Raw genomic sequence first — 25599 nt, 5'->3', positions numbered from 1 at the left:
TCTATCTGTTGTAGGATTGTTAAAGATCTTTTCCCAATCTGTTGGTTGCCATTTTGTCCTAACCACAGTGTCCTTTGCCTTACAGAAGCTTTGCAGTTTTATGAGATCCCATTTGTCGATTCTTGATCTTAGAGCATAAGCCATTGGTGTTTTGTTCAGGAAATTTTTTCCAGTGCCCATGTGTTCCAGATGCTTCCCTAGTTTTTCTTCTATTAGTTTGAGTGTGTCTGGTTTGATGTGGAGGTCCTTGATCCACTTGGACTTAAGCTTTGTACAGGGTGATAAGCATGGATCGCTCTGCATTCTTCTACATGTTGCCCTCCAGTTGAACCAGCACCATTTGCTGAAAATGCTATCTTTTTTTCCATTGGATGGTTTTGGCTCCTTTGTCAAAAATCAAGTGACCATATGTGTGTGGGTTCATTTCTGGGTCTTCAATTCTATTCCATTGGTCTATCTGTCTGTCTCTGTACCAATACCATGCAGTTTTTATCACTATTGCTCTGTAATACTGCTTGAGTTCAGGGATAGTGATTCCCCCTGAAGTCCTTTTATTGTTGAGGATAGCTTTAGCTATCCTGGGTTTTTTGTTATTCCAGATGAATTTGCAAATTGTTCTGTCTAACTCTTTGAAGAATTGGATTGGTATTTTGATGGGGATTGCATTGAATCTGTAGATTGCTTTTGGTAAAATGGCCATTTTTACTATATTAATCCTGCCAATCCATGAGCATGGGAGATCTTTCCATCTTCTGAGGTCTTCTTCAATTTCCTTCTTCAGTGTCTTGTAGTTCTTATTGTACAGATCTTTTACTTGCTTGGTTAAAGTCACACCGAGGTACTTTATATTATTTGGGTCTATTATGAAGGGTGTCGCTTCCGTAATTTCTTTCTCGGCTTGTTTCTCTTTTGTGTAGAGGAAGGCAACTGATTTATTTGAGTTAATTTTATACCCAGCCACTTTGCTGAAGTTGTTTATCAGCTTTAATAGTTCTCTGGTGGAACTTTTGGGATCACTTAAATATACTATCATGTCATCTGCAAATAGTGATATTTTGACTTCTTCTTTTCCGATCTGTATCCCCTTGATCTCCTTTTGTTGTCTGATTGCTCTGGCTAGAACTTCAAGAACTATATTGAATAAGTAGGGAGAGAGTGGGCAGCCTTGTCTAGTCCCTGATTTTAGTGGGATTGCTTCAAGTTTCTCTCCATTTAGTTTAATGTTAGCAACTGGTTTGCTGTATATGGCTTTTACTATGTTTAGGTATGGGCCTTGAATTCCTATTCTTTCCAGGATTTTTATCATGAAGGGGTGTTGAATGTTGTCAAATGCTTTCTCAGCATCTAATGAAATGATCATGTGGTTCTGTTCTTTCAGTTTGTTTATATAATGGATCACGTTGATGGTTTTCCGTATATTAAACCATCCCTGCATGCCTGGGATGAAGCCTACTTGATCATGGTGGATGATTGTTTTGATGTGCTCTTGAATTCGGTTTGCCAGAATTTTATTGAGTATTTTTGCGTCGATATTCATAAGGGAAATTGGTCTGAAGTTCTCTTTCTTTGTTGTGTCTTTGTGTGGTTTAGGTATAAGAGTAATTGTGGCTTCGTAGAAGGTATTCGGTAGGGCTCCATCTGTTTCAATTTTGTGGAATAGTTTGGATAATATTGGTATGAGGTCTTCTATGAAGGTTTGATAGAATTCTGCACTAAACCCGTCTGGACCTGGGCTCTTTTTGGTTGGGAGACCTTTAATGACTGCTTCTATCCCCTTAGGAGTTATGGGGTTGTTTAACTGGTTTATCTGTTCCTGATTTAACTTTGATACCTGGTATCTGTCTAGGAAATTGTCCATTTCCTGAAGATTTTCAAGTTTTGTTGAATATAGGTTTTTATAGTAAGATCTGATGAGTTTTTGAATTTCCTCTGAATCTGTAGTTATGTCACCCTTTTAATTTCTGATTTTGTTAATTTGTACGCACTCTCTGTGTCCTCTCGTTAGACTGGCTAAGGGTTTATCTATCTTGTTGATTTTCTCAAAGAACCAACTTTTGGTTCTGTTGATTCTTTCTATGGTCCTTTTTGTTTCTACTTGGTTGATTTCAGCTCTGAGTTTGATTATTTCCTGCCTTCTACTCCTCCTGCGTGTATTTGCTTCTTTTTGTTCTAGAGCTTTTAGGTGTGCTGTCAAGCTGCTGACATATGCTCTTTCCTGTTTCTTTCTGCAGGCACTCAGCGCTATGAGTTTTCCTCTTAGCACAGCTTTCAATGTGTCCCATACGTTTGGGTATGTTGTACCTTCATTTTCATTAAATTCTAAGAAGTTTTTAATTTCTTTCTTCATTTCTTCCTTGACCAGGTTATCATTGAGTAAAGCATTCTTCAATTTCCACGTATATGTGGGCATTCTTCCCTTATTGTTATTGAAGACCAGTTTTAGGCCGTGGTGCTCCGATAGCACGCATGGGATTATTTCTATCTTTCTGTACCTGTTGAGGCCCGTTTTTTGACCAATTATATGGTCAATTTTGGAGAAAGTACCATGAGGAGCTGAGAAGAAGGTATATCCTTTTGCTTTAGGATAGAATGTTCTATAAATATCCGTTAAGTCCATTTGGCTCATGACTTCTCTTAGTCTGTCGACATCACTGTTTAATTTCTGTTTCCATGATCTGTCCATTGATGAGAGTGGGGTGTTGAAATCTCCCACTATTATTGTGTGAGGTGCAATGTGTGTTTTGAGCTTTAGTAAGGTTTCTTTTACGTATGTAGGCGCCCTTGTATTTGGGGCATAGATATTTAGGATTGAGAGTTCATCTTGGTGGATTTTTCCTTTGATGAATATGAAGTGTCCTTCCTTATCTTTTTTGATGACTTTTAGTTGGAAATTGATTTTATTTGATATTAGAATGGCTACTCCAGCTTGCTTCTTCTGACCATTTGCTTGGAAAGTTGTTTTCCAGCCTTTCACTCTGAGGTAGTGTCTGTCTTTGTCTCTGAGGTGTGTTTCCTGTAGGCAGCAGAATGCAGGGTCCTCATTGCATATCCAGTTTGTTAATCTATGTCTTTTTATTGGGGAATTGAGACCATTGATGTTGAGAGATATTAAGGAATAGTGATTATTGCTTCCTGGTATATTCATATTTGGATGTGAGGTTATGTTTCTGTGCTTTTCTTCTCTTTGTTTTGTTGCCAAGACGATTAGTTTCTTGCTTTTTCTAGGGTGTAGCTTGCCTCCTTATGTTGTGCTTTACCATTTATTATCCTTTGTAGTGCTGGATTTGTAGAAAGATATTGTGTAAATTTGGTTTTGTCATGGAATATCTTGGTTTATCCATGTATGTTAATTGAGAGTTTTGCAGGATACAGTAACCTGGGATGGCATTTGTGTTCTCTTAGGGTCTGTACGACATCTGTCCAGGATCTTCTGGCTTTCATAGTCTCTGGCGAGAAGTCTGGTGTGATTCTGATAGGTCTGCCTTTATATGTTACTTGACCTTTTTCCCTTACTGCTTTTAGAATTCTTTCTTTATTTTGTGAATTTGGTGTTTTGACTATTATGTGTCGGGAGGTGTTTCTTTTCTGGTCCAATCTATTTGGAGTTCTGTAGGCTTCTTGTATGCCTACGGGTATCTCTTTTTTTAGGTTAGGGACGTTTTCTTCTATGATTTTGTTGAAGATATTTACTGGTCCTTTGAGCTGGGAGTCTTCACTCTCTTCTATACCTATTATCCTTAGGTTTGATCTTCTCATTGAGTCCTGGATTTCCTGTATGTTTTGGACCAGTAGCTTTTTCCGTTTTACATTATCTTTGACAGTTGAGTCAATGATTTCTATGGAATCTTCTGCTCCTGAGATTCTCTCTTCCATCTCTTGTATTCTGTTGGTGAAGCTTGTATCTACAGCTCCTTGTCTCTTCTTTTGGTTTTCTATATCCAGGGTTGTTTCCATGTGTTCTTTCTTGATTGCTTCTATTTCCATTTTTAATTCCTTCAACTGTTTGATTGTGTTTTCCTGGAATTCTTTCAGGGATTTTTGAGTCTCCTCTCTATGGGCTTCTACTTGTTTATTTATGTTTTCCTGGAATTCTTTCAGGGATTTTTGTGTCTCCTCTCTATGGGCTTCTACTTGTTTATTTATGTTTTCCTGGAATTCTTTCAGGCATTTTTGCGATTCCTCTCTGTAGGCTTCTACTTGTTCTCTAAGGGAGTTCTTCACGTCTTTCTTGAAGTCCTCCAGCATCATGATCAAAAATGATTTTGAAACTAGATCTTGCTTTTCTGGTGTGTTTGGATATTCCATGTTTGTTTTGATGGGAGAATTGGGCTCCGATGGTGCCATGTAGTCTTGGTTTCTGTTGCTTGGGTTCCTGCACTTGCCTCTCGCCATCAGATTATCTCTAGTGTTACTTTGTTCTGCTATTTCTGACACTGGCTAGACTGTCCTATAAGCCTGTGTGTCAGGAGTGCTGTAGACCTGTTTTCCTCTCTTTCAGTCAGTTATGGGGACAGAGTGCTCTGCTTTCGGGCGTGTAGTTTTTCCTCTCTACAGGTCTTCAGCTGTTCCTGTGGGCCTGTGTCTTGAGTTCACCAGGCAGCTTTCTTGCAGCAGAAAATTTGGTCTTACCTGTGGTCCCGAGGCTCAAGTTCGCTCGTGGGGTGCTGCCCATGGGCTCTCTGCAGCGGCAGCAACCAGGAAGACCTGTGCCGCCCCTTCCGGGAGCTTCAGTGCACCAGGGTTCCAGATGGTCTTTGGCTTTTTCCTCTGGCGTCCGAGATGTGTGTGCAGAGAGCAGTCTCTTCTGGTTTCCCAGGCTTGTCTGCATCTCTGAAGGTTTAGCTCTCCCTCCCACGGGATTTGGGTGCAGAGAACTGTTTATCTGGCCTGTTTCCTTCAGGTTCCAGCAGTGTCTCAGGCAGGGGTCCTGCCGCTCCTGGGCCCTCCCCTACGGGAGCCCAGAGGCCTTGTCAAGTTTCCTCTTGGGCCAGGGATGTGGGTAGGGGTGAGCAGTGTTGGTGGTCTCTTCCACTCTGCAGCCTCAGGAGTGCCCACCTGACCAGGCGGTTGGGTCTCTCTCTCACGGGGTCTGGGCGCACTTTCTTGTCCCAGGACCCAGATAGTCAGCTATCCAGAGTAGAGAGTCCAGTCTGGTCTCCCATCTTATTCTGTCTGTTTGTCTCTGTCTGTCTGTCTGTCTGTCTGTCTGTCTGTCTCTCTCTCTCTCTCTCTCTCTCTCTCTCTTTCTGTGTGTGTGTGTGTGTGTGTGTGTGTGTGTGTACATATTCATGTGGATGTGTGCATGTGTTTGGAGGCCAGATGCTGACATTGTTGCCTTCAACTGTTCTCCTCTCTGCCTTATTTATTGAGACAAGATCTGTTGCTGGGCCTGAAGCTCAGTGACTCTGTTAGGCAGGCCAGCCAATGTGTGCCTGATACCCTCCCCTTCGCTCCCCTCCTCCCAGCATTGTCACCAGGTTTACAGGTGCTCACTGCTGCACTTGGCTTGCTACCTGGGTGCAGGGGATTCATGTTCTTGCAGGACACTTTACTGACTGAACCCTTTCTTTAGCTCCTAAACTGTCACTTTTTAAAATCTACATTCCCAGCTCTCCACCTCAGGAATAAGTCAGTTTAGGATGACTTGTTGAGAATATTCTCGTGGATTCAAGATAGGTCTTCCCTGTTCCTACGACTTGCTATAAAAATTCTAGGTCAAGTTTTCCTTGAAAATATTTTTTAAGATTTGTGTGCATTCATGCGTGCACGTGTGTGTGCATGTGTGCGTGCGTGCGTGCATGTGTGTGTTTAATACCCTGAAGTACAGCGTGCTCTAATGTTTCTTTCCAGGTGATTTTAGTCTAGGTGACTTTCTACTGTGTAGCTATGATTAGAACACTTTATCCCCATAGAAATAAAGATAATTATTGAGTATGAAAAAAGTTGCGCAAACATGGGAGGAGGAACTAAAGAGCCTAGCATTGATGTAAATCACACGCAACAATGCGCACTAAAGCAAGCTTTACTTGGCAGCAGAGTTAGTATTTCAGTGAATTAAACAAAAGGGAAAAAACAATGTAGGCATAGGACCTGGAGCAAGGACTCATCGACTTTCAGATGATGAGTTACGGAAGATGACAGGTTAACAAAGGCTTTGTTAAATGGTTCATTGTGTACTTGGTGAATGACAGAATGGTGGCTGCACAGGGTTGTCTAGTTCTCTTAGGTCCACTGAAAAAAATCTATTGAAGAATCTATTTTCAACTGGTATCCCTTAACGAAATTGGGTTGTTCTGGCTAGTTTTATGCCATCTCCATACAAGCTAGAGTCATCAGAGAGAGGGGAGCCTCACCTGAGAAATGCCTCCAAAAAATCAGGCTGTAGGTAAGCTGTAGGGCATTTTTAAATTAATGATTAATGGTGGAGAACTGAGAACTTATGGGTGGTGCCATCCCTGGGCTGGTGGTCCGGGGTTCTGTAAGAAAGCAGGTTGAGAGAGTCATCAAAAACAAGCCAGTAAGCAGCACCCCCCATGGTCTCTGCATCAGCTCCTGCCTGCAGGCCCTTGTCCTGCTTCAGTTCTTGTCCTGATTTCCTTGGAACCATAAGCTAAATAAACCCTTTCCTCCCCAAGTTTCTTTGGAGTTTTATCACAGTGAGAGTCTCATCACCCTACGACACATGTCTATTACGTTGTGTTTGTTACATAGATTATTGGATAAAGAAGTTCTCAGAGGGTTTCAGTCATACCCAATTGTGGTATAGTTCCCATTAGTGTGATGCCAGTTGAGTGACACTGTACTAAGAATAATACCTCTTTCTCTCCCCCACCTCCCCTCACTTCCTTTCCACCTCTGACCCCATCTTTCCCTGTCTTTCTTTTTTATGCAGATGCCAAACTCAGGACCTTGGACACACTAGGCAAATACTGTACTCTAAAAGCTATTTGGCAAAAACACAACAACCAGAAGTCTAAATTTTAGATCTGGAGAGATTCTCAGCAGATTAAGAGCACTTGCTGGTCTTGCAGAAGACCCTAGTTCGGTTCTTAGTACTCATATGTGGTGGTTCTCAACCACCTGCAACCCAACTCCAGGAGGTCTAATGTTCTCTTCTTATCTCTGCAGGTATATATGTACACACACACACACACACACACACACACACACACACACACACATACACACACACACACGAAGTGGTATTTTATGGTTTCTTTGGAAACTCAGTTATGTCATATGATGTTTTGTTGGGGAAGATAGGTGAAAGGATGTTTTGCTGAAGCAAGCACATGAGAGGACATACGATGTTTAGAAAGAATAGAAATATGACCCCACAGCCAGTGGGAGGAGTCTCTGGCATTGGTTCACCTTACATCTTGTTGCTGATCTTTGCTTGTCATGACTTTGTAGACAGAAACTCACCAAAGAACTTTTCATGATATTCTGGGGGCTGCTTGCTGCTTGCTGCTTCCATGGACTCAGATGAACTGGTGAGGTCTTGAAGAACTTTAGACAAAATCCAAGCTTACATGCATGCATACAAACAAACAACATGCAGGCAAAGCACTCATACACATAAAATAAAATAGGAAAAAATTTTAAAGTCTAAATTTTCTTTGTCAGGTCACCTTATCTATAGAACATAGTTTCCTATTTATAAGGTGACCTGAAGTACTAACTTGTCCTTCCTTTGCAAAACAAAGGAAGAAAAAGTGAAGAGCTAAGTACTTCTTGTTTTGAGGCAGGGTCTCTCTCCTTACACACTAGTTTCCTGCCAAGTCTCCTGCCTGTGCTCCCGTGTCACCCTGGGAAAGCTGAGATTACAGCTGTGCATCACTACATCCAAGGGCTGAAGTCAGCTCATCAGACTTGTATGGCTTTTGCCTGCAGAACCGACTCCCAGTCCCTAGGCGTCATCGTCTTTAAAAGTGAACGAGTAGTTTGCACTGGTTGGCTCACCTTTGCATTCATTCCCCTGCCCGGCCTTGAATGCTTTCCAAGGCAAAACCACCATTGGCTTTTTTGGTGGCTGGATCAGAAAGATCCAATGGCAGTGTGGTTCAGCAGACACCATTTGAACATGAAGCAGAATGGTTGAAATATTCCCAGAAGGGAAGTATTTAGCATTCATATTTACAGAAAATAGATGCTTCTTGTGGTTGGAGAGATGGGTCAGCAGTTAAGAGCACTGGCTGCTCTTCTAGGGGACCTGGGTTCAATTCCCAGCAACTACATGACAACTCGCAACTGTCTGTAACTCCAGTTCCAGGGAATTTAACATGCTCGCACAGACATACATGCTGGAAAAACACCAATGCAAATAAATCATAAACTTCATTAAAACTTTGAGGTTTTTTTTTCTTTTATGTAATTTAACCATCATTTCTCCACTGTGAACTTTGTAAATATCAAACTGTTGTAAAGGTTGAAGGGCTTCAATAGAGTGGCAAAAGGCAAATAAGAAACAAGGTTTTGGCCTGAGGGAATGACCGGATAAACAGTTCTCTGCACCCGAATCCCGTGGGAGGGAAAGCTAAACCTTCAGAGAGGCAGATACGCCTGGGAAACCAGAAGAGTCTACACTCGGCCCACATCTCTGACTCCATAGGAAAACACCAAACGCTATCTGGAACCCTGGTACTCGGAAGCTCCCGGAAAGGGCAGGATCTTCCTGAATGCCTCCGCCTTGGAGAGCTCATAAGCAACACCCCACGAGCAAACTTGAGCCTCGGGACCACAGGTAAGACAAACCTTCCAGCTCCAACTGACCTGCCTGGTGAACTCAAGACACAGGCCCACAGGAACAGCTGAAGACCTGTAGATAGGAAAAACTACACGCCCGAGAGCAGAACACTCTGTCCCCATAACTGGCTGAAAGAAAACAGGAAAACAGGTCTACAGCACTCCTGACACACAGGCTTATAGGACAGTCTAGCCAGTGTCAGAAATAGCAGAACAAAGTAACACTAGAGATAATCTGATGGCGAGAGGTAAGCGCAGGTACCCAAACAACAGAAACCAAGACTACATGGCATCATTGGAGCCCAATTCTCCCACCAAAGCAATCACAGAATATTGAAACACACGAGAAAAGCAAGATCTAGTTTCAAAATCATATTTGATCATGATGCTGGAGGACTTCAAGAAAGACATGAAGAACTCCCTTACAGAAACACAGGAAAACATAAATAAATAGTAGAAGTCTACAGAGAGGAATCACAAAAATCCCTGAAAGAATTCCAGGAAAATATAAACAAACAAATAGAAGCCTATAGAGAGGAATCACAAAAATCCCTGAAAGAATTCCAGGAAAACACAATCAAACAATTGAAGGAATTAAAAATGGAAATAGAAGCAATCAAGAAAGAACACATGGAAACAACCCTGGATATAGAAAACCAAAGGAAGAGACAAGGAGCCGTAGATACAAGCATCACAAACAGAATACAAGATATAGAAGAGAATCTCAGGAGCAGAAGATTCCATAGAAATCATCGACTCAACAGTCAAAGATAATGTAAAACGGAAAAAGCTACTGGTCCAAAACATACAGGAAATCCAGGACTCAATGAGAAGATCAAACCTAAGGATAATAGGTATAGAAGAGAGTGAAGACTCCCGGCTCAAAGGACCAGTAAATATATTCAACAAAATCATAGAAGAAAACGTCCCTAACCTAAAAAAAGAGATACCCGTAGGCATACAAGAAGCCTACAGAACTCCAAATAGATTGGACCAGAAAAGAAACACCTCCCGACACATAATAGTCAAAACACCAAATGCACAAAATAAAGAAAGAATACTAAAAGCAGTAAGGGAAAAAGGTCAAGTAACATATAAAGGCAGACCTATCAGAATCACACCAGACTTCTCGCCAGAGACTATGAAAGCCAGAAGATCCTGTACAGATGTCATACAGACCCTAAGAGAACACAAATGCCATCCCAGGTTACTGTATCCTGCAAAACTCTCTTTTTTTTTTTTTGTTCTTTTTTTCGGAGCTGGGAACCGAACCCAGGGCCTTGCGCTTCCTAGGTAAGCGCTCTACCACTGAGCTAAATCCCCAACCCTTGCAAAACTTTCAATTAACATACATGGATAAACCAAGATATTCCATGACAAAACCAAATTTACACAATATCTTTCTACAAATCCAGCACTACAAAGGATAATAAATGGTAAAGCACAACATAAGGAGGCAAGCTACACCCTAGAAAAAGCAAGAAACTAATCGTCTTGGCAACAAAACAAAGAGAAGAAAAGCACAGAAACATAACCTCACATCCAAATATGAATATACCAGGAAGCAATAATCACTATTCCTTAATATCTCTCAACATCAATGGTCTCAATTCCCCAATAAAAAGACATAGATTAACAAACTGGATATGCAATGAGGACCCTGCATTCTGCTGCCTACAGGAAACACACCTCAGAGACAAAGACAGACACTACCTCAGAGTGAAAGGCTGGAAAACAACTTTCCAAGCAAATGGTCAGAAGAAGCAAGCTGGAGTAGCCATTCTAATATCAAATAAAATCCATTTTCAACTAAAAGTCATCAAAAAAGATAAGGAAGGACACTTCATATTCATCAAAGGAAAAATCCACCAAGATGAACTCTCAATCCTAAATATCTATGCCCCAAATACAAGGGCAACTACATACGTAAAAGAAATCTTACTAAAGCTCAAAACACACATTGCACCTCACACAATAATAGTAGGAGATTTCAACACCCCACTCTCATCAATGGACAGATCATTGAAACAGAAATTAAACAGAGAATTAGACAGACTAAGAGAAGTCATGAGCCAAATGGACTTAACAGATATTTATAAAACATTCTACCCTAAAGAAAAAGGATATACCTTCTTCTCAGCTCCTCATGGTACTTTCTCCAAAATTGACCATATAATTGGTCAAAAAACGGGCCTCAACAGGTACAGAAAGTTAGAAATAATCCCATGCATGCTATCGGACCACCACGGCCTAAAACTGGTCTTCAATAACAATAAGGGAAGAATGCCCACATATACGTGGAAATTAAACAATGCTCTACTCAATGATAACCTAGTCAAGGAAGAAATAAAGAAAGAAATTAAAAACTTCTTAGAATTTAATGAAAATGAAGGTACAACATACCCAAACTTATGGGACACAATGAAAGCTGTGCTAAGAGGAAAACTCATAGCGCTGAGTGCCTGCAGAAAGAAACAGGAAAGAGCATATGTCAGCAGCTTGACAGCAAACCTAAAAGCTCTAGAACAAAAAGAAGCAAACACACCCAGGAGGAGTAGAAGACAGGAAATAATCAAACTCAGAGCTGAAATCAACCAAGTAGAAACAAAAAGGACCATAGAAAGAATCAACAGAACCAAAAGTTGGTTCTTTGAGAAAATCAACAAGATAGATAAACCCTTAGCCAGACTAACGAGAGAACACATAGAGTGTGTACAAATTAACAAAATCAGAAATGAAAAGGGAGACATAACTACAGATTCAGAGGAAATTCAAAAAATCATCAGATCTTACTATAAAAACCTATATTCAACAAAACTTGAAAATCTTCAGGAAATGGACAATTTCCTAGACAGATACCAGGTACCGAAGTTAAATCAGGAACAGATAAACCAGGTAAACAACCCCATAACTCCTAAGGAAATAGAAGCAGTCATTAAAGGTCTCCCAACCAAAAAGAGCCCAGGTCCAGACGGGTTTAGTGCAGAATTCTATAAGACCTTCATAGAAGACCTCATACCAATATTATCCAAACTATTCCACAAAATTGAAACACATGGATCACTACCGAATTCCTTCTATGAAGCCACAATTACTCTTATACCTAAACCACGCAAAGACCCAACAAAGAAAGAGAACTTCAGACCAATTTCCCTTATGAATATCAACGCAAAAATACTCAATAAAATTCTGGCAAACCGAATCCAAGAGCCCATCAAAACAATCATCCACCATGATCAAGTAGGCTTCATCCCAGGCATGCAGGGATGGTTTAATATACGGAAAACCATCAACGTGATCCATTATATAAACAAACTGAAAGAACAGAACCACATGATCATTTCATTAGATGCTGAGAAAGCATTTGACAAAATTCAACACCCCTTCATGATAAAAGTCATGGAAAGAATAGGAATTCAAGGCCCATACCTAAACATAGTAAAAGCCATATACAGCAAACCAGTTGCTAACATTAAACTAAATGGAGAGAAACTTGAAGCAATCCCACTAAAATCAGGGACTAGACAAGGCTGCCCACTCTCTCCCTTATTCAATATAGTTCTTGAAGTTCTAGCCAGAGCAATCAGACAACAAAAGGAAGTCAAGGGGATACAGATCGGAAAAGAAGAAGTCAAAATATCACTATTTGCAGATGATATGATAGTATATTTAACTGATCCCAAAAGTTCCACCAGAGAACTACTAAAGCTGATAAACAACTTCAGCAAAGTGGCTGGGTATAAAATTAACTCAAATAAATCAGTAGCCTTCCTCTACACAAAAGAGAAACAAGCCGAGAAAGAAATTACGGAAGCGACACCCTTCATAATAGACCCAAATAATATAAAGTACCTCGGTGTGACTTTAACCAAGCAAGTAAAAGATCTGTACAATAAGAACTTCAAGACACTGAGGAAAGAAATTGAAGAAGACCTCAGAAGATGGAAAGATCTCCCATGCTCATGGATTGGCAGGATTAATATAGTAAAAATGGCCATTTTACCAAAAGCAATCTACAGATTCAATGCAATCCCCATCAAAATACCAATCCAATTCTTCAAAGAGTTAGACAGAACAATTTGCAAATTCATCTGGAATAACAAAAAACCCAGGATAGCTAAAGCTATCCTCAACAATAAAAGGACTTCAGGGGGAATCACTATCCCTGAACTCAAGCAGTATTACAGAGCAATAGTGATAAAAACTGCATGGTATTGGTACAGAGACAGACAGATAGACCAATGGAATAGAATTGAAGACCCAGAAATGAACCCACACACATATGGTCACTTGATTTTTGACAAAGGAGCCAAAACCATCCAATGGAAAAAAGATAGCATTTTCAGCAAATGGTGCTGGTTCAACTGGAGGGCAACATGTAGAAGAATGCAGAGCGATCCATGCTTATCACCCTGTACAAAGCTTAAGTCCAAGTGGATCAAGGACCTCCACATCAAACCAGACACACTCAAACTAATAGAAGAAAAACTAGGGAAGCATCTGGAACACATGGGCACTGGAAAAAATTTCCTGAACAAAACACCAATGGCTTATGCTCTAAGATCAAGAATCGACAAATGGGATCTCATAAAACTGCAAAGCTTCTGTAAGGCAAAGGACACTGTGGTTAGGACAAAATGGCAACCAACAGATTGGGAAAAGATCTTTAACAATCCTACAACAGATAGAGGCCTTATATCCAAAATATACAAAGAACTCAAGAAGTTAGACCGCAGGGAGACAAATAAGCCTATTAAAAAATGGGGTTCAGAGCTAAACAAAGAATTCACAGCTGAGGAATGCCGAATGGCTGAGAAACACCTAAATGTTCAACATCTTTAGTCATAAGCGAAATGCAAATCAAAACAACCCTGAGATTTCACCTCACGCCAGTGAGAATGGCTAAGATCAAAACCTCAGGTGACAGCAAATGCTGGCGAGGATGCAGAGAAAGAGGAACACTCCTCCATTGTTGGTGGGATTGCAGACTGGTACAACTATTCTGGAAATCAGTCTGGAGGTTCCTCAGAAAATTGGACATTGAACTGCCTGAGGATCCAGCTATACCTCTCTTGGGCATATACCCAAAAGATGCCCCAACATATAAAAAAGACACGTGCTCCACTATGTTCATCGCAGCCTTATTTATAATAGCCAGAAGCTGGAAAGAACCCAGATGCCCTTCAACAGAGGAATGGATACAGAAAATGTGGTACATCTACACAATGGAATATTTCTCAGCTATCAAAAACAACGAGTCTATGAAATTCGTAGGCAAATGGTTGGAACTGGAAAATATCATCCTGAGTGAGTTAACCCAATCACAGAAAGACATACATGGTATGCACTCATTGATAAGTGGCTATTAGCCCAAATGCTTGAATTACCCTAGATGCCTAGAATAAATGAAACTCAAGACGGATGATTAAAATGTGAATGCTTCACTCCTTCTTTAAAAGGGGAACAAGAATACCCTTGGCAGAGAATAGAGAGGCAAAGATTAAAACAGAGACTGAAGGAACACCCATTCAGAGCCTGCCCCACATGTGGCCCATACATATACAGCCACCCAATTAGACAAGATGGATGAAGCAAAGAAGTGCAGACCGACAGGAGCCAGATGTAGATCGCTCCTGAGAGACACAGCCAGAATACAGCAAATACAGAGGCGAATGCCAGAAGCAAACCACTGAACTGAGAATAGGACCCCCGTTGAAGGAATCAGAGAAAGAACTGGAAGAGCTTGAAGGGGCTCAAGACCCCATATGTACAACAATGCCAAGCAACCAGAGCTTCCAGGGACTAAGCCACTACCTAAAGAGTATACATGGACTGACCCTGGACTCTGACCTCATAGGTAGCAATGAATATCCTAGTAAGAGCACCAGTGGAAGGGGAAGCCCTGGGTCCTGCTAAGACTGAACCCCCAGTGAACTAGACTTTTGGGGGAGGGCGGCAATGGGGGGAGGGGAGGAGGGGAACACCCATAAGGAAGGGGAGGGGGGAGGGGGATGTTTGCCCGGAAACCGGGAAAGGGAATAACACTTGAAATGTATATAAGAAATACTCAAGTTAATAAAAAAAATAAAAGAAATGCAGGGACATGAAGGAATAACTGACCAATAACTGGCCCAAATTGAGACCCATCCCGTGGGCAAGCATCAATCCTGACATGATTAATAAATACTCTGTTCTGCTTGCAGATAGGAGCCTAGCATCACTGTCCTCTGAGAGACTCCACCCAGCAGCTGACTCAGACAGATGCAGAGACCCACAGTCAAACATTAGAGCTGGGAGTTTCTTATGGAAGAGTTGAGGGAAGGACTGAGGGATACACAGGAAGACCAACAGAGTTAACTAACCTGGACCTTTGGGGCTCTCACAGACTGAACCACCAACCAAAGAGCACATACACGGGCTGGACCTAGGCCTTCCTGCACATATGTAGCAGATGTGTAGTTGGGTAGTTCAGTCTTCATGGGAGTCCACCAAAACCTGGAGCAGAGGCTCTCCCTAAATCTGTTGCCTGTCTATGGAATTCGTTCCCCAACTGGTCTGCCTTGTTTGACCTTAGTGGGAGAGAATGCATCTAGCTCTGCAGAGACCTGATGTGCCAGGGTTGGGGGATACCTACAGGGGGCCCTACCCTCTCAGGGAAAGGGGAGAGGGAGGGGAGAGACTCCATGGGGGTGGAGCTGGGAGGAAGCAATTGGGTTGTAGAATGAATGAATGAATAAATGAATGAATAATAAATATTCAAAAAAAGACACGTGCTCCACTATGTTCATAGCAGCCTTATTTATTCTTTTTTTTTTTTTTCGGAGCTGGGGACCAAACCCAGGGCCTTGCGCTTCCTAGGCAAGCGCTCTACCACTGAGTTAAATCCCCAACCGGCAGCCTTATTTATAATAGCCAGAAGCTTGGAAAACCCCAGATGCCTTCAACAGAGGAATGGATACAGAAAATGTGGTACATCTACACAATGGAATATTACTCAGCTATGAAAAACAATGACTTTATGAAATTCATAGGCTAATGGATGGAACTGGAAAATATCATCCTGAGTGAGGTAACCCAATCACAGAAAAACACACATGGTATATACTTATTGATAAGTGGCTATTAGCCCAAATGCTTGAATTACCCTAGATTCATAGAACACATGAACTCAAGACGGATGATCAAAATGTGAATGCTTCACTCCTTCTTTAAAAGGGGAACAAGAATACCCTTGGCAGGGAATAGAGAGGCAAAGATTAAAACAGACACAGAAGGAACACCCATTCAGAGCCGGCCCCACATGTGGCCTATACATATACAGCCACCCAATTAGACAATATTGATGAAGCAAAGAAGTGCAGGCTGACAGGAGCCGGATGTAGATCGCTCCTGAGAGACACAGCCAGAATACAGCAAATACAGAGGCGAATGCCAGCAGCAAACCACTGAACTGAGAACAGGACCCCCATTGAAGGAATCAGAGAAAGAACTGGAAGAGCTTAAAGGGGCTTGAGACCCCATATGAACAACAATGCCAAGCAACCAGAGCTTCCAGGGACTAAGCCACTACCTAAACACTATACATGGACTGACCCTGGACTCTGACCTCATAGGTAGCAGTGAATATACTAGTAAGATCACCAGTGGAAGGGGAAGCCCTGGGTTCTACTAAGACTGAACCCCCAGTGAATGTGATTGTTGAGGGGGAGGGTGGCAATTTGGAGAGGATGGGGAGGGGAACACCCATACAGAAGGGGAGGGGGAGAGGTTAGGGGGATGGTGGCCTGGAAACCGGGAAAGGAAATAACACTCGAAATGTAAATAAGAAATACTCAATTTAATAAAGCCAAAAAAAAAGTAAAAAAAAAAAAAAAGATGAAGAAGCCAAGTCTTTAGGAGGTGGGAGAGTTTGTCAGTTTTGATAGCCATGTGAAAAAAAGGCTCATTTCTCCCAGGGCCAATGTCTCTTCAGTGGACTCTGCAGGGTTTCCTTAGATGCCTGCATCTGTTCTTTTGAGACAGGCAGGGTCTCTCTAGTCAGGGTGACCTTAGCTCACTCACTGTAGTCACTCTAGTTTTACACTCATGGCAGTTACAGATGAGAGCCACCATACCAGCTCCTGTATTGGGTTTTTGTCTTATTAAAAAATAAGTACTTTTTCTCCTTGTTCCTTTGGTTATTGTGGGCAGTTTTCAATGTTGCATTTTACACACTAGTTTTGTTAGAACTGTTTTGGATGTAGGAGAGTGACTCTGGGACAGCCGAGACACTTTGGAGTGAGTGTACTTCGGTTAATGAAGCCTGGTTGTTAGGTTGTAGATACTCCAGGGATTTCGGATCATCCTTTGGAGGATCGGAACACCATTGAGATGCAGGCCATCACAGCCCTGGCCCAGTTCTGTATGTGTTGGATTTGTCTGAGCAGTGTGGACATGGGTTGAAGGAGCAATTAGAACTCTTCCAGAATATCAGACCCCTGTTTATCAACAAGGTAAGTGTGCTAACTAATGCTTAATTTACGTAGTAGCACCTTCTCACTCATAGGTAATGGGTTCCAAGACCACTGAAGCCATTCTATGTTCATTCACCACAGATGTTAGTGATGTGACAACTTACATAAACCTGGTTGCCTGGTAGCACAGACAGTAGTAAGCCAGACAAAGGGATGATCTGTGTCCTGGTGGGAATGCAGCACTAAGACAAGACTTCATTGCACTGCTTAGGATGGAGCACATTTTATTTACAAGTTGTTTATTTATAGAACTTTCCACTTGGTGTTTTATACCAGTAATTGATTTCAGCTTGGGTCAGAGAAATGGCAGGAAGCAAAGGCATGGACAAGGAGAGGGACTACATGATTCTATACATTATTCTATACATTATCCTATACATGATTCTATACATGATTCTATACATTATTCTATACATGATTCTATACATGATTCTACACGTGATTCTATACATGATTCTATACATGATTCTATACATGATTCTATACATGATTCTATAGTGTAAAAGTAGTAACTTCTTTTCTTCCTTGCTAGCCTCTTATTGTTGTACCAAACAAATGTGATGTGAAGAGAATAGCTGACTTTCTGAAGGAGATCAGGTAAGTCACTGATACATTAATTATGTATACTTTCTTTTAAAGTAGCTGTGAGTCCTTAGACCGTCCTTTAGAAAGATTTTTAGTGCTCCCAGATCAGGTTTCTATTCGAGAACTAAGATGATCCTCAGTGGTTTAGTGGCAGGACATTAAAGCTGGAGTGTAGGTTCCTGACTCCTGCTCTGTGTCCAGTCTGTAGGAACGCCTGTGTTCTGGGGTTGCTACACTAAACCACTGGGAAATGTGCTTCCCTAGAAAAGGACTGCTTTTAAATTGGTACCCAAGGGGAAGCCAGGTACCTCAAGTCATGTGTACTTTTATCTTTTCCAGGCCTTAGGCTATGAAATGTTCTAGGGAAGTATTTCCCACAAGTTTCTCTTTAGAACGAGTGTAAATATGGCTTACTTTATTACATAGTGGAATCTGTAGCTAAGTAAGTTTGCAAGTGAGTAAGGGAGAACACCTTCTAAGTTCAGTGTCTGCCAGCATTATCCATGAGGTAGGCTGCATTGGTAGTCAAAAATTTTCAAACAGTTTAACCCTTTTAGTAGACAGTTTTCAGGATAAATGCTTTGAGAGACAGGTACTTGAACAGTGCTCTCACTGCCATCCCTGAGTAGAAGTTCCCTTCATGTTTACCTGTAGCTTGTCAGAAATTAATACCCTAGGGCTCATAGACTCCTCATCCAACCCCCTGGGGTATGGAGCAGTATGAGTTTGCACAGGTGACAAGTGCACACTGAAAGAGCTGTCTGGATATATCTTTATATCTTTTGTCATGTTTAAACCAAGGTGGATGGTTCCTGAGTGGAAGGGACTTCTGTCCATGGGAAGCATTAGTTTGTCCTAAGTTGTCTTCTTAGGGCAGAACACAGCAAGTTTGGGGTTTTTTTTTTCAACTACTTACTTATTTAAAGACAGGACTAATGTAGGTTAGGATGGCCTTGAACTCTTTATCCTCCCGTCTGCTCATTCCAGCTGGCAGGATCGTATATTCTTTAAATTACTAATTATCTAACTGATGTCAGAGAATCAGTTTATTTTAAAAAGCAGAGAAACAAAAACTCTTTATATCTTATAAATAATCTTAATTTGTCAGTCCATATGGCATTGAAGAGAGGAGGAGGCGGGAAGGGAGTGGGTAGAGCCAGGAAGGCTTACAAGTGAAACAAACTGGTCAGGTGCTCAGGCTTTGGGGTCAGCTCAGGTCCAGCTTTACTACTCAGCAATGTGGTAGGAAAGGGAGTCACCCTGCGGAGCCCCACATGTCTGGCTAGTGAAGGTACTGCCTGGATAATTGGTCACTGACCAGCTGTTAGTAGAGAGCTGACATCACTGTAGGTTATCTTTCTGGTCTCTGATTCTCTCTAGTGAAAACAGTGCCTACCCAGCAGTCGTTGGTGTTACAGGAATTGGGAAGTGGATGCTGTAGAAATGTACAGCTTGCTTAGGGCTTGCACTGTAGAGCCTGTCCTTCAACATTGGTGTGTTGTCACATCGTAGTAACAGTCAACAGTTATCACATGACTGGGGGCTCAGTGACTGCCTTACACCCTGGGTCACAGTGACTGCCTTACACCCTGGGTCACAGTGACTGTTTTACACCCCGGGTCATTCGTTGTTAAGTGACAGGATTTGTGCTCAGAGACCCTAGCTTTCGCTGAAATCATGCTCTACACCCTTGATAATAGAAGTTGACCTTGTTCATGGGAACTTTTAGTGTCTATTAGAAGTTGGTCCCCCGTCTCTAAGCTAGAGAGAGGTTTGTAGTTGTAAACATTTGAGAAGAGCATATTGCGTCCCTTCTTTAGAGTCTTAGTGATTCACAAAATGAAACAGCAAATATTTTTGTATTTTCTGAAGAATTCTCTTGGGCTATTATAGCAGAAACTTTAAAATAAGGAATAGCATTGAAAACGTCTTTTGAAAAGTTGGTCCTGTCTTCATGAGGAACTGTGCTTCAGAAATCCCAGCAGGGAGACTGAGGCAGAAGCTAGCTTGTATTACATGGTGTATGTGTTCTAGGCCAGCCTGAACTACGAATCCAGGGTCTGCCTTCTTAAAACAAAACAATAAAAGTTGGTCATCCTCTTCTTTTGCATTTTTCCTCCTGAGAAATTGCATCTTGAGTTTGTGGATATAGGTCAGTGGGAGCTTGCTTGTAGCTGAGTTTAACCCCTAGTGCTGGGAGTTGGGGAGTAGGGGAAATCTTACAGAGTATTCCACAGAGCTTCTGACTTTGATTCGGTTTGATTCTGTGGGGGTTTGTTTGTTTGTTTAATTTTTGAGGCAACATTTTTCTCTGTAGCTTTGACTGTCGTAGAGCCTCACTTTAAACCAGGCTGGCCTTGAACTCAGAGATCCATCTGGCTCTGCTGTTCCACTTATGTATTTATTTATTTATTTTTAATTATATAAGATTGTTGTAGAAATTAACTTAAAACTGTTCTTAGAGTTAAAAACAAATCATAGTTGTTGAGCAAATAGTGTTTGCAACCTCCATTCACAAAACATTAATGCATGTTGCCCTTCTTTTCTTTGTATTCCAGAAAATATTTCTAGACTTGCAGGCTGAAGGATTTCCTGTCATCGAGACCAGCACCCTGACTGAGGAAGGTGTCATTCAAGTTAAAACGGAGGTTGGTGCTTTCTTAACTCAGGGCTAGTGTTTTTGTCTGAGAACGGTCAGTTATGGGAAACTGTTTGCATTTTGGGAATTACTAACACTGGAAATAATTTAGGTTGGGTTTTTGTTTTTGTGTTTGTTTTTGTTTTCCTTGAATACGATTAGTTGTTTAAATTGTTAGGTGAACCTTTGGGGAACCTAGTTACCTGCTGAAAGAAAATATGTAGGAAGTTCCATACTGGGTTGTGAACCTGTGGATGAGTGGAGGACTTGATTCTTCCTTGCAGTGTGAGGCTGGGGACTGGCCTCAATGGCTTTGTGACTCTTATTTTTCTACTTTCTTAGGCTTGTGATAGGCTTTTGGCTCACCGAGTAGAAACGAAAATGAAAGGAAATAAAGTGAATGAGGTTCTGAACAGATTGCACTTAGCTGTGCCCAACAAGAGAGATGACAAGGTAAGGCAAGGCCGCCCTTCTTCGCAGGCTTCAGTTTGTGTTGCTGTGCTGGGCCGGTGGCCGCTTGGCACGTGCCTCTTCCTGGTGTTGCCCAGAGTCACACTCGGGTTTCACTTTTTCATTCCTGGTGAAGTCACACGTGCCTGTGGGAGGGATGAAGTAAAGAAGAGTTCTGTGCACCTACTTCTCCCTGTCACAGTCTGCGTTGTAACTTGTTGTTTGTCCCTTAGAAGTAGCTTGGGTGCAATTGTCACACGTCCCCATCCCCCCTGTTTTTTAAATTGAGCCAGTGGAAGCATATTTTTATGTTTTTCTGCCATTATAAGCAGTCTACATCTTTATAGATGTGTTCCTACAAATAAATCTGTATTTTAGGATATAAGTTCCTAAAAGTTGTTTTCTTTATCACTTTTTTCCTTGCCTGCTTTGTAAATATGTACACAGTGTGCATTCCTGGTGTCTGTGGAGGTCCAGAGACAGCATCAGATCCCCTGAAGTCATAGTTAGCGGTGAGCCGCTTGACTCCTGAGTCCTGTGAACTGAACTAGGTCCTCCGCAGGAACAACCTGCAGATTTTCTTAACCACTGAACTATCTCTCCAGCCCCTCTTTATTTTATTGTTGTTTTTAAACATCTCAAAAACCCTGCACATTTTCATTACATTAGCATTAGTGCTCTTTCGTAGTTATTAGATTGTGGGTTCTAGAGAACTGGCGACATTATTTCTAAAATACTTTAGTGTCATTTTTCTCTGTATTTTCATATTTTTGTTTCTGTTTGCTTTCTTTTTTCTTCTGAATAGAGTTTTGTGTGTGCTCAATTTAGTTTTTCCTGAGGGAGGTGTGGTTTACTACTTGTTTCATGGAGTGGTCATTGTTCTCAACTAATTAATGAATTTAATGCTGTTGAATTCTAAACATACTTAGGTTTATGTCTGTTTCTCATTCTACTGTTTTCCTGTGTGTTTTTCTTATAAGTTTTATGATAATTTTTGTTTTTTTTTTCCAAATGAACTATAGAATCAATTTTGGTGGTTGCCTGGTCTCTTTTACCTACCTCACTCCCCAGAATGCACTTTATTTTAATTGGTGTGGGTTGTTTTGTGTTTCCCTTGCAGACTGCCTTTGTGTGTGTGTGTGTGTTTGGTTCCTTTAAGTTTCTTTCATACTCGGGAAGGCATTTCACATACTTTAAACAATGTCTTCTTAGGAGAGACCCCCTTTAATCCCAGAAGGAGTGGTAGCTTGTCGGAAGAGAATGGAGATCGCAGAGCCCAAGAAGAAGAGGGTAGGTTACTGGACCTCTTTGTCCGAGTTTCTTATGAACAGGGACAGAAGGCCTGCCTATGCACCAGAAAAAGTGATGCTGGGTGGTGGTCTTAGCCATGTGAAGCCTCCTTGGTACAGGAGATGCAAATTGAGTGTGCCCAGGGTTTGGCCCTGTAAGATTCAGGGACACAGTGGTGAATCCTTAGCATATGATTGACTGGAGCTTTTCAGTTGATGTCGTAGTTCAGTGAACAAAGTCCATGAGACACGTAGTCCCCAGGTGGGCAAAACAGCCCTCCTGATAAACATAGATGTGCAAAAGGTCAGAGGCTGCTTCATCGGGAAGGAGGCTGCAAAGCATCTGGGGACATAAAGCTAAGTCAAACTTTTGGGGCTTTCTTTTCAGGAATGAGATCTTGAGTTGGAAATGGGAGATGATTATATTTTGGATCTTCAGAATAAGTAAGGTGTTCTGGAGTGTCAGTTGTATGAAAAGTGTTTCAGAAAAGAAAGGAACTCAGTGAGTGAAAGTCTTCCAGTGAGTTTATTGGTTTATAAACTTTTACTTTTTTCTTTTTTTTTTAATATTTATTTATTATATATGAGTCCACTCAAGATGTCCTCACACACACACAGAAGAGGGCATCAGATCCCATTACAGATGGCTGTGAGCTACCATGTGGTTGCTGGGAATTGAACTCAGGACTTCTGTAAGAGTAGTCAGTTCTCTTAACCACTGAGCCATCCCTCCAGCCCCCAAGATTTTACTTTTTTGAAGATTAGAAGTTGCAGACTTACAGAGCTGTGTATAAATAATGTCCTGTTGTTTCAGATGAAAGGATTCTTTTTCTGTAGTATTTGGAAGTTGGACACACGGGTCAGTATTGTTCTTGTTAAGAGTAAGTTAAGGGTGTTGAACACAGCTGTTTTGTTAGGCTGTAAAGTGGTTTTACTTATAAAGGGATTATCCAGAGTAGTCATCTTGATGACACAGTACTTGAAGATTTGAGAAACTACCATAAACATAACTCCTTTTTCCTTTCAATATTAGAATACTGGGACTTAATGAATTCATCTGAGAAGTATGATAAGATACCAGAGATTTGGGAAGGCCACAATGTTGCTGATTATATCGATCCTGCTATCATGAAGGTCTGCAATGCTTTTTAAATTACTTGCCCCACTTTGATGAGACTAGAAGAATTTCACCAACTTTTACTCCTTCCTTGTTCTCCTTTTGTTCTATGCCCTCAGACATCTTTTTCACCCTGTTTTTGCTCTCTTGGAGACATCACTTCTCAAATCAAAGGACATTAATTATTCTTTTTCTGTGTGGTCCTGGTGGCGCCCAGCCTTCCCCACCGAGCTGCAGTGGCCCCATCATTTTGCTTGTGTTGATGTCCAGTGTGGAGATCCATCCTGTCCCTGGTTCCATCCTCTCTCTGGAACATCTTCTGAGTCTTCTCAGACAACCTCCTGTAGTCTTTTGCTAGTTTAGCAAGTGACAGCGAATTAACAAGAAAATTCAGTCCATGGGGTATGAGCTCTGATTTACAGATTTCTCTGTCTCACTGACCTTTTTATGTTTGGTTCCTTCTAATCTGGAAGGGGGGATTGACCTCAGTGCCTTTCTTAGACACATTCCCACAGAGAGCTGGCCCACCGCCGACCTCTCTCCTGCTGGGGCACCTATCCTTTGCATGCTTTTTCATAGCGCGTCAATGTTTACACGATTATCTTCCCATTTATCTATGTTTCTGTGTGTGTGCGTGTGCGTGTTTGTGTGCGTTGCTGGGGAGTGAACCCAGGATCTTGTGCTTGTGAGCTTTGTCACCTCGCTGCATCCCCAACCTCTGTGCATTTAAAGTTTCACTTTGTCACCAGTGCAGTTGTGCTTAGTATGGTATTTGAGAAGATGAATGGGGGTTTGTACAGATTATTTTGTGTATCTGCTGGGGACACTAGGGAATGAGGGAAGGGGTCCCTCATTATCTTTAAAGATGAAATGCAATTGGCAGAAAACAGTGCATACGTTGGTCATGCTGTCTCTTTGGCCTTCATAAATCCTCTTTCCCATGAGATTAACTGTACACGTGGGCCCCGGTTGTGACGAGACCACACAGCATTCTCATACCTTCAGGAATTTGAGGAAACATGATTCCTGTAAATATGTCGCTGCACTTACTTCCCTGCAGGGTTTCCTTCTTAACTTCATGATTCTTTTTAAAGAAATTAGAAGAGTTGGAAAAGGAAGAAGAGCTCAGAACAGCTGCTGGGGAGTATGACAGTGAGTCTGAGAGTGAAGACGAGGAAATGGTGGAAATCCACAGCTGGCAAAACAAATTAGAGAGAAGAAGTTGAAAATTCTACAGTCCAAAGAAAAGAACACACAGGGACCCCGGATGCCCCGGACTGCTAAGAAGGTTAGTCTGGAGCACCGCAGAGCCAAGTCCAGGCTTGCATGCTGGATCCTGTGTAATCTGCCATGAGAGCCAGACTTCACTGCCTGGGATGTCAGGTGCGGCACACCCGGGCGTTCGCAGGGTCTTTGCTCTGGGCTGCAACTTCTCTCCATGCATTGCAGCTCCAGGTGCATCCCTGCTGCAGACTGAGTCATTGCTGCCGTGATGTGAGTTAAACCGAAACCTGATGATGGCCAAGGATGTTAGGTAGTTGTTAAAGAGGGTCTCAGGTAGTCCGGGCTAGCCTTGAGCCTGTAGCCAAGGAGTTCCTTCCCGACTCCTGCTCCATAGGTGCCAGGAGTACAGCCGTGTGCCAGTGTGCATTTTTGTTACCTAAGTTTTCTATTGATTGAGACTCCTAAATCCACAAGGCAGCTCGCCAGCCCCTGATGCTGCTGAGCATAGGAGCATCGCTCTCCAGGTGTGAATGGACCCTGAGCACCACTTGGCTTTGTGTCGGGATGTCATTGTCTTTACTTTTGTTCTTGTTGGAACTACCTCTGTGTCCATAGCCTTCCTGAAAGCTGAGGTCAGGGAGTGAGTGGCAGGTTCCCAAAAGGGACAGATACTGGGCAGTTAAAGTATAATGGAGGTGGGGGTTGGAGGTGGGGGGTTGGCGTTGTAGATTCCACAATGGACGCTCCTGGTTTGAAAATACTGTTTTCATGTGCTTGGGCGGCCACTAATATTCACAGACGTGTTGTTTCTCCTGGTGCTTAGTTGTCTGTGAGAAGACACTCTGGTTCACGAGTCTGTCTTCCCTCAGCTGTAGTGCCTTCTCTAGTCCATGCAGCAATTCTCTCACCCCGAGAACATAGCAGTCTTGCCATGGCTTCTGTGTAGCAAGTGCACTGTTTGTTTTTGTGGGGTGTAATTGAACTGTCCAGAAACTGAAGTTATCCCAACTGGCAACAAGCATTTACAGTAGGTAATAG

At 41.9% G+C, this 25599-nt stretch overlaps 1 pseudogene across 1 annotated transcript in view; it reads left to right on the top strand.

Moving 5' to 3' along the window:
- The first annotated feature begins 5953 nt into the window (after nt 1-5953).
- Nucleotides 5954-25599, top strand: part of LOC134484813 (GTP-binding protein 4-like) — a 24246-nt pseudogene continuing 4600 nt past the window's right edge. The window contains exons 1-9 of the transcript XR_015641987.1: nt 5954-6037; nt 17059-17237; nt 17791-17855; nt 20402-20491; nt 20824-20934; nt 22144-22221; nt 22609-22669; nt 23254-23354; nt 24432-24625. The product of XR_015641987.1 is annotated as a GTP-binding protein 4-like, transcript variant X2 (transcript). The remainder of the gene's footprint in view (nt 6038-17058; nt 17238-17790; nt 17856-20401; nt 20492-20823; nt 20935-22143; nt 22222-22608; nt 22670-23253; nt 23355-24431; nt 24626-25599) is intronic.

Source organism: Rattus norvegicus, chromosome 17 (genome assembly GCF_021556685.1).
Source record: "Rattus norvegicus strain SHRSP/BbbUtx chromosome 17, alternate assembly SHRSP_T2T, whole genome shotgun sequence".
Classification (NCBI taxonomy): domain Eukaryota; kingdom Metazoa; phylum Chordata; class Mammalia; order Rodentia; family Muridae; genus Rattus; species Rattus norvegicus.
This window is presented reverse-complemented; position numbering and strand designations above follow the sequence as displayed.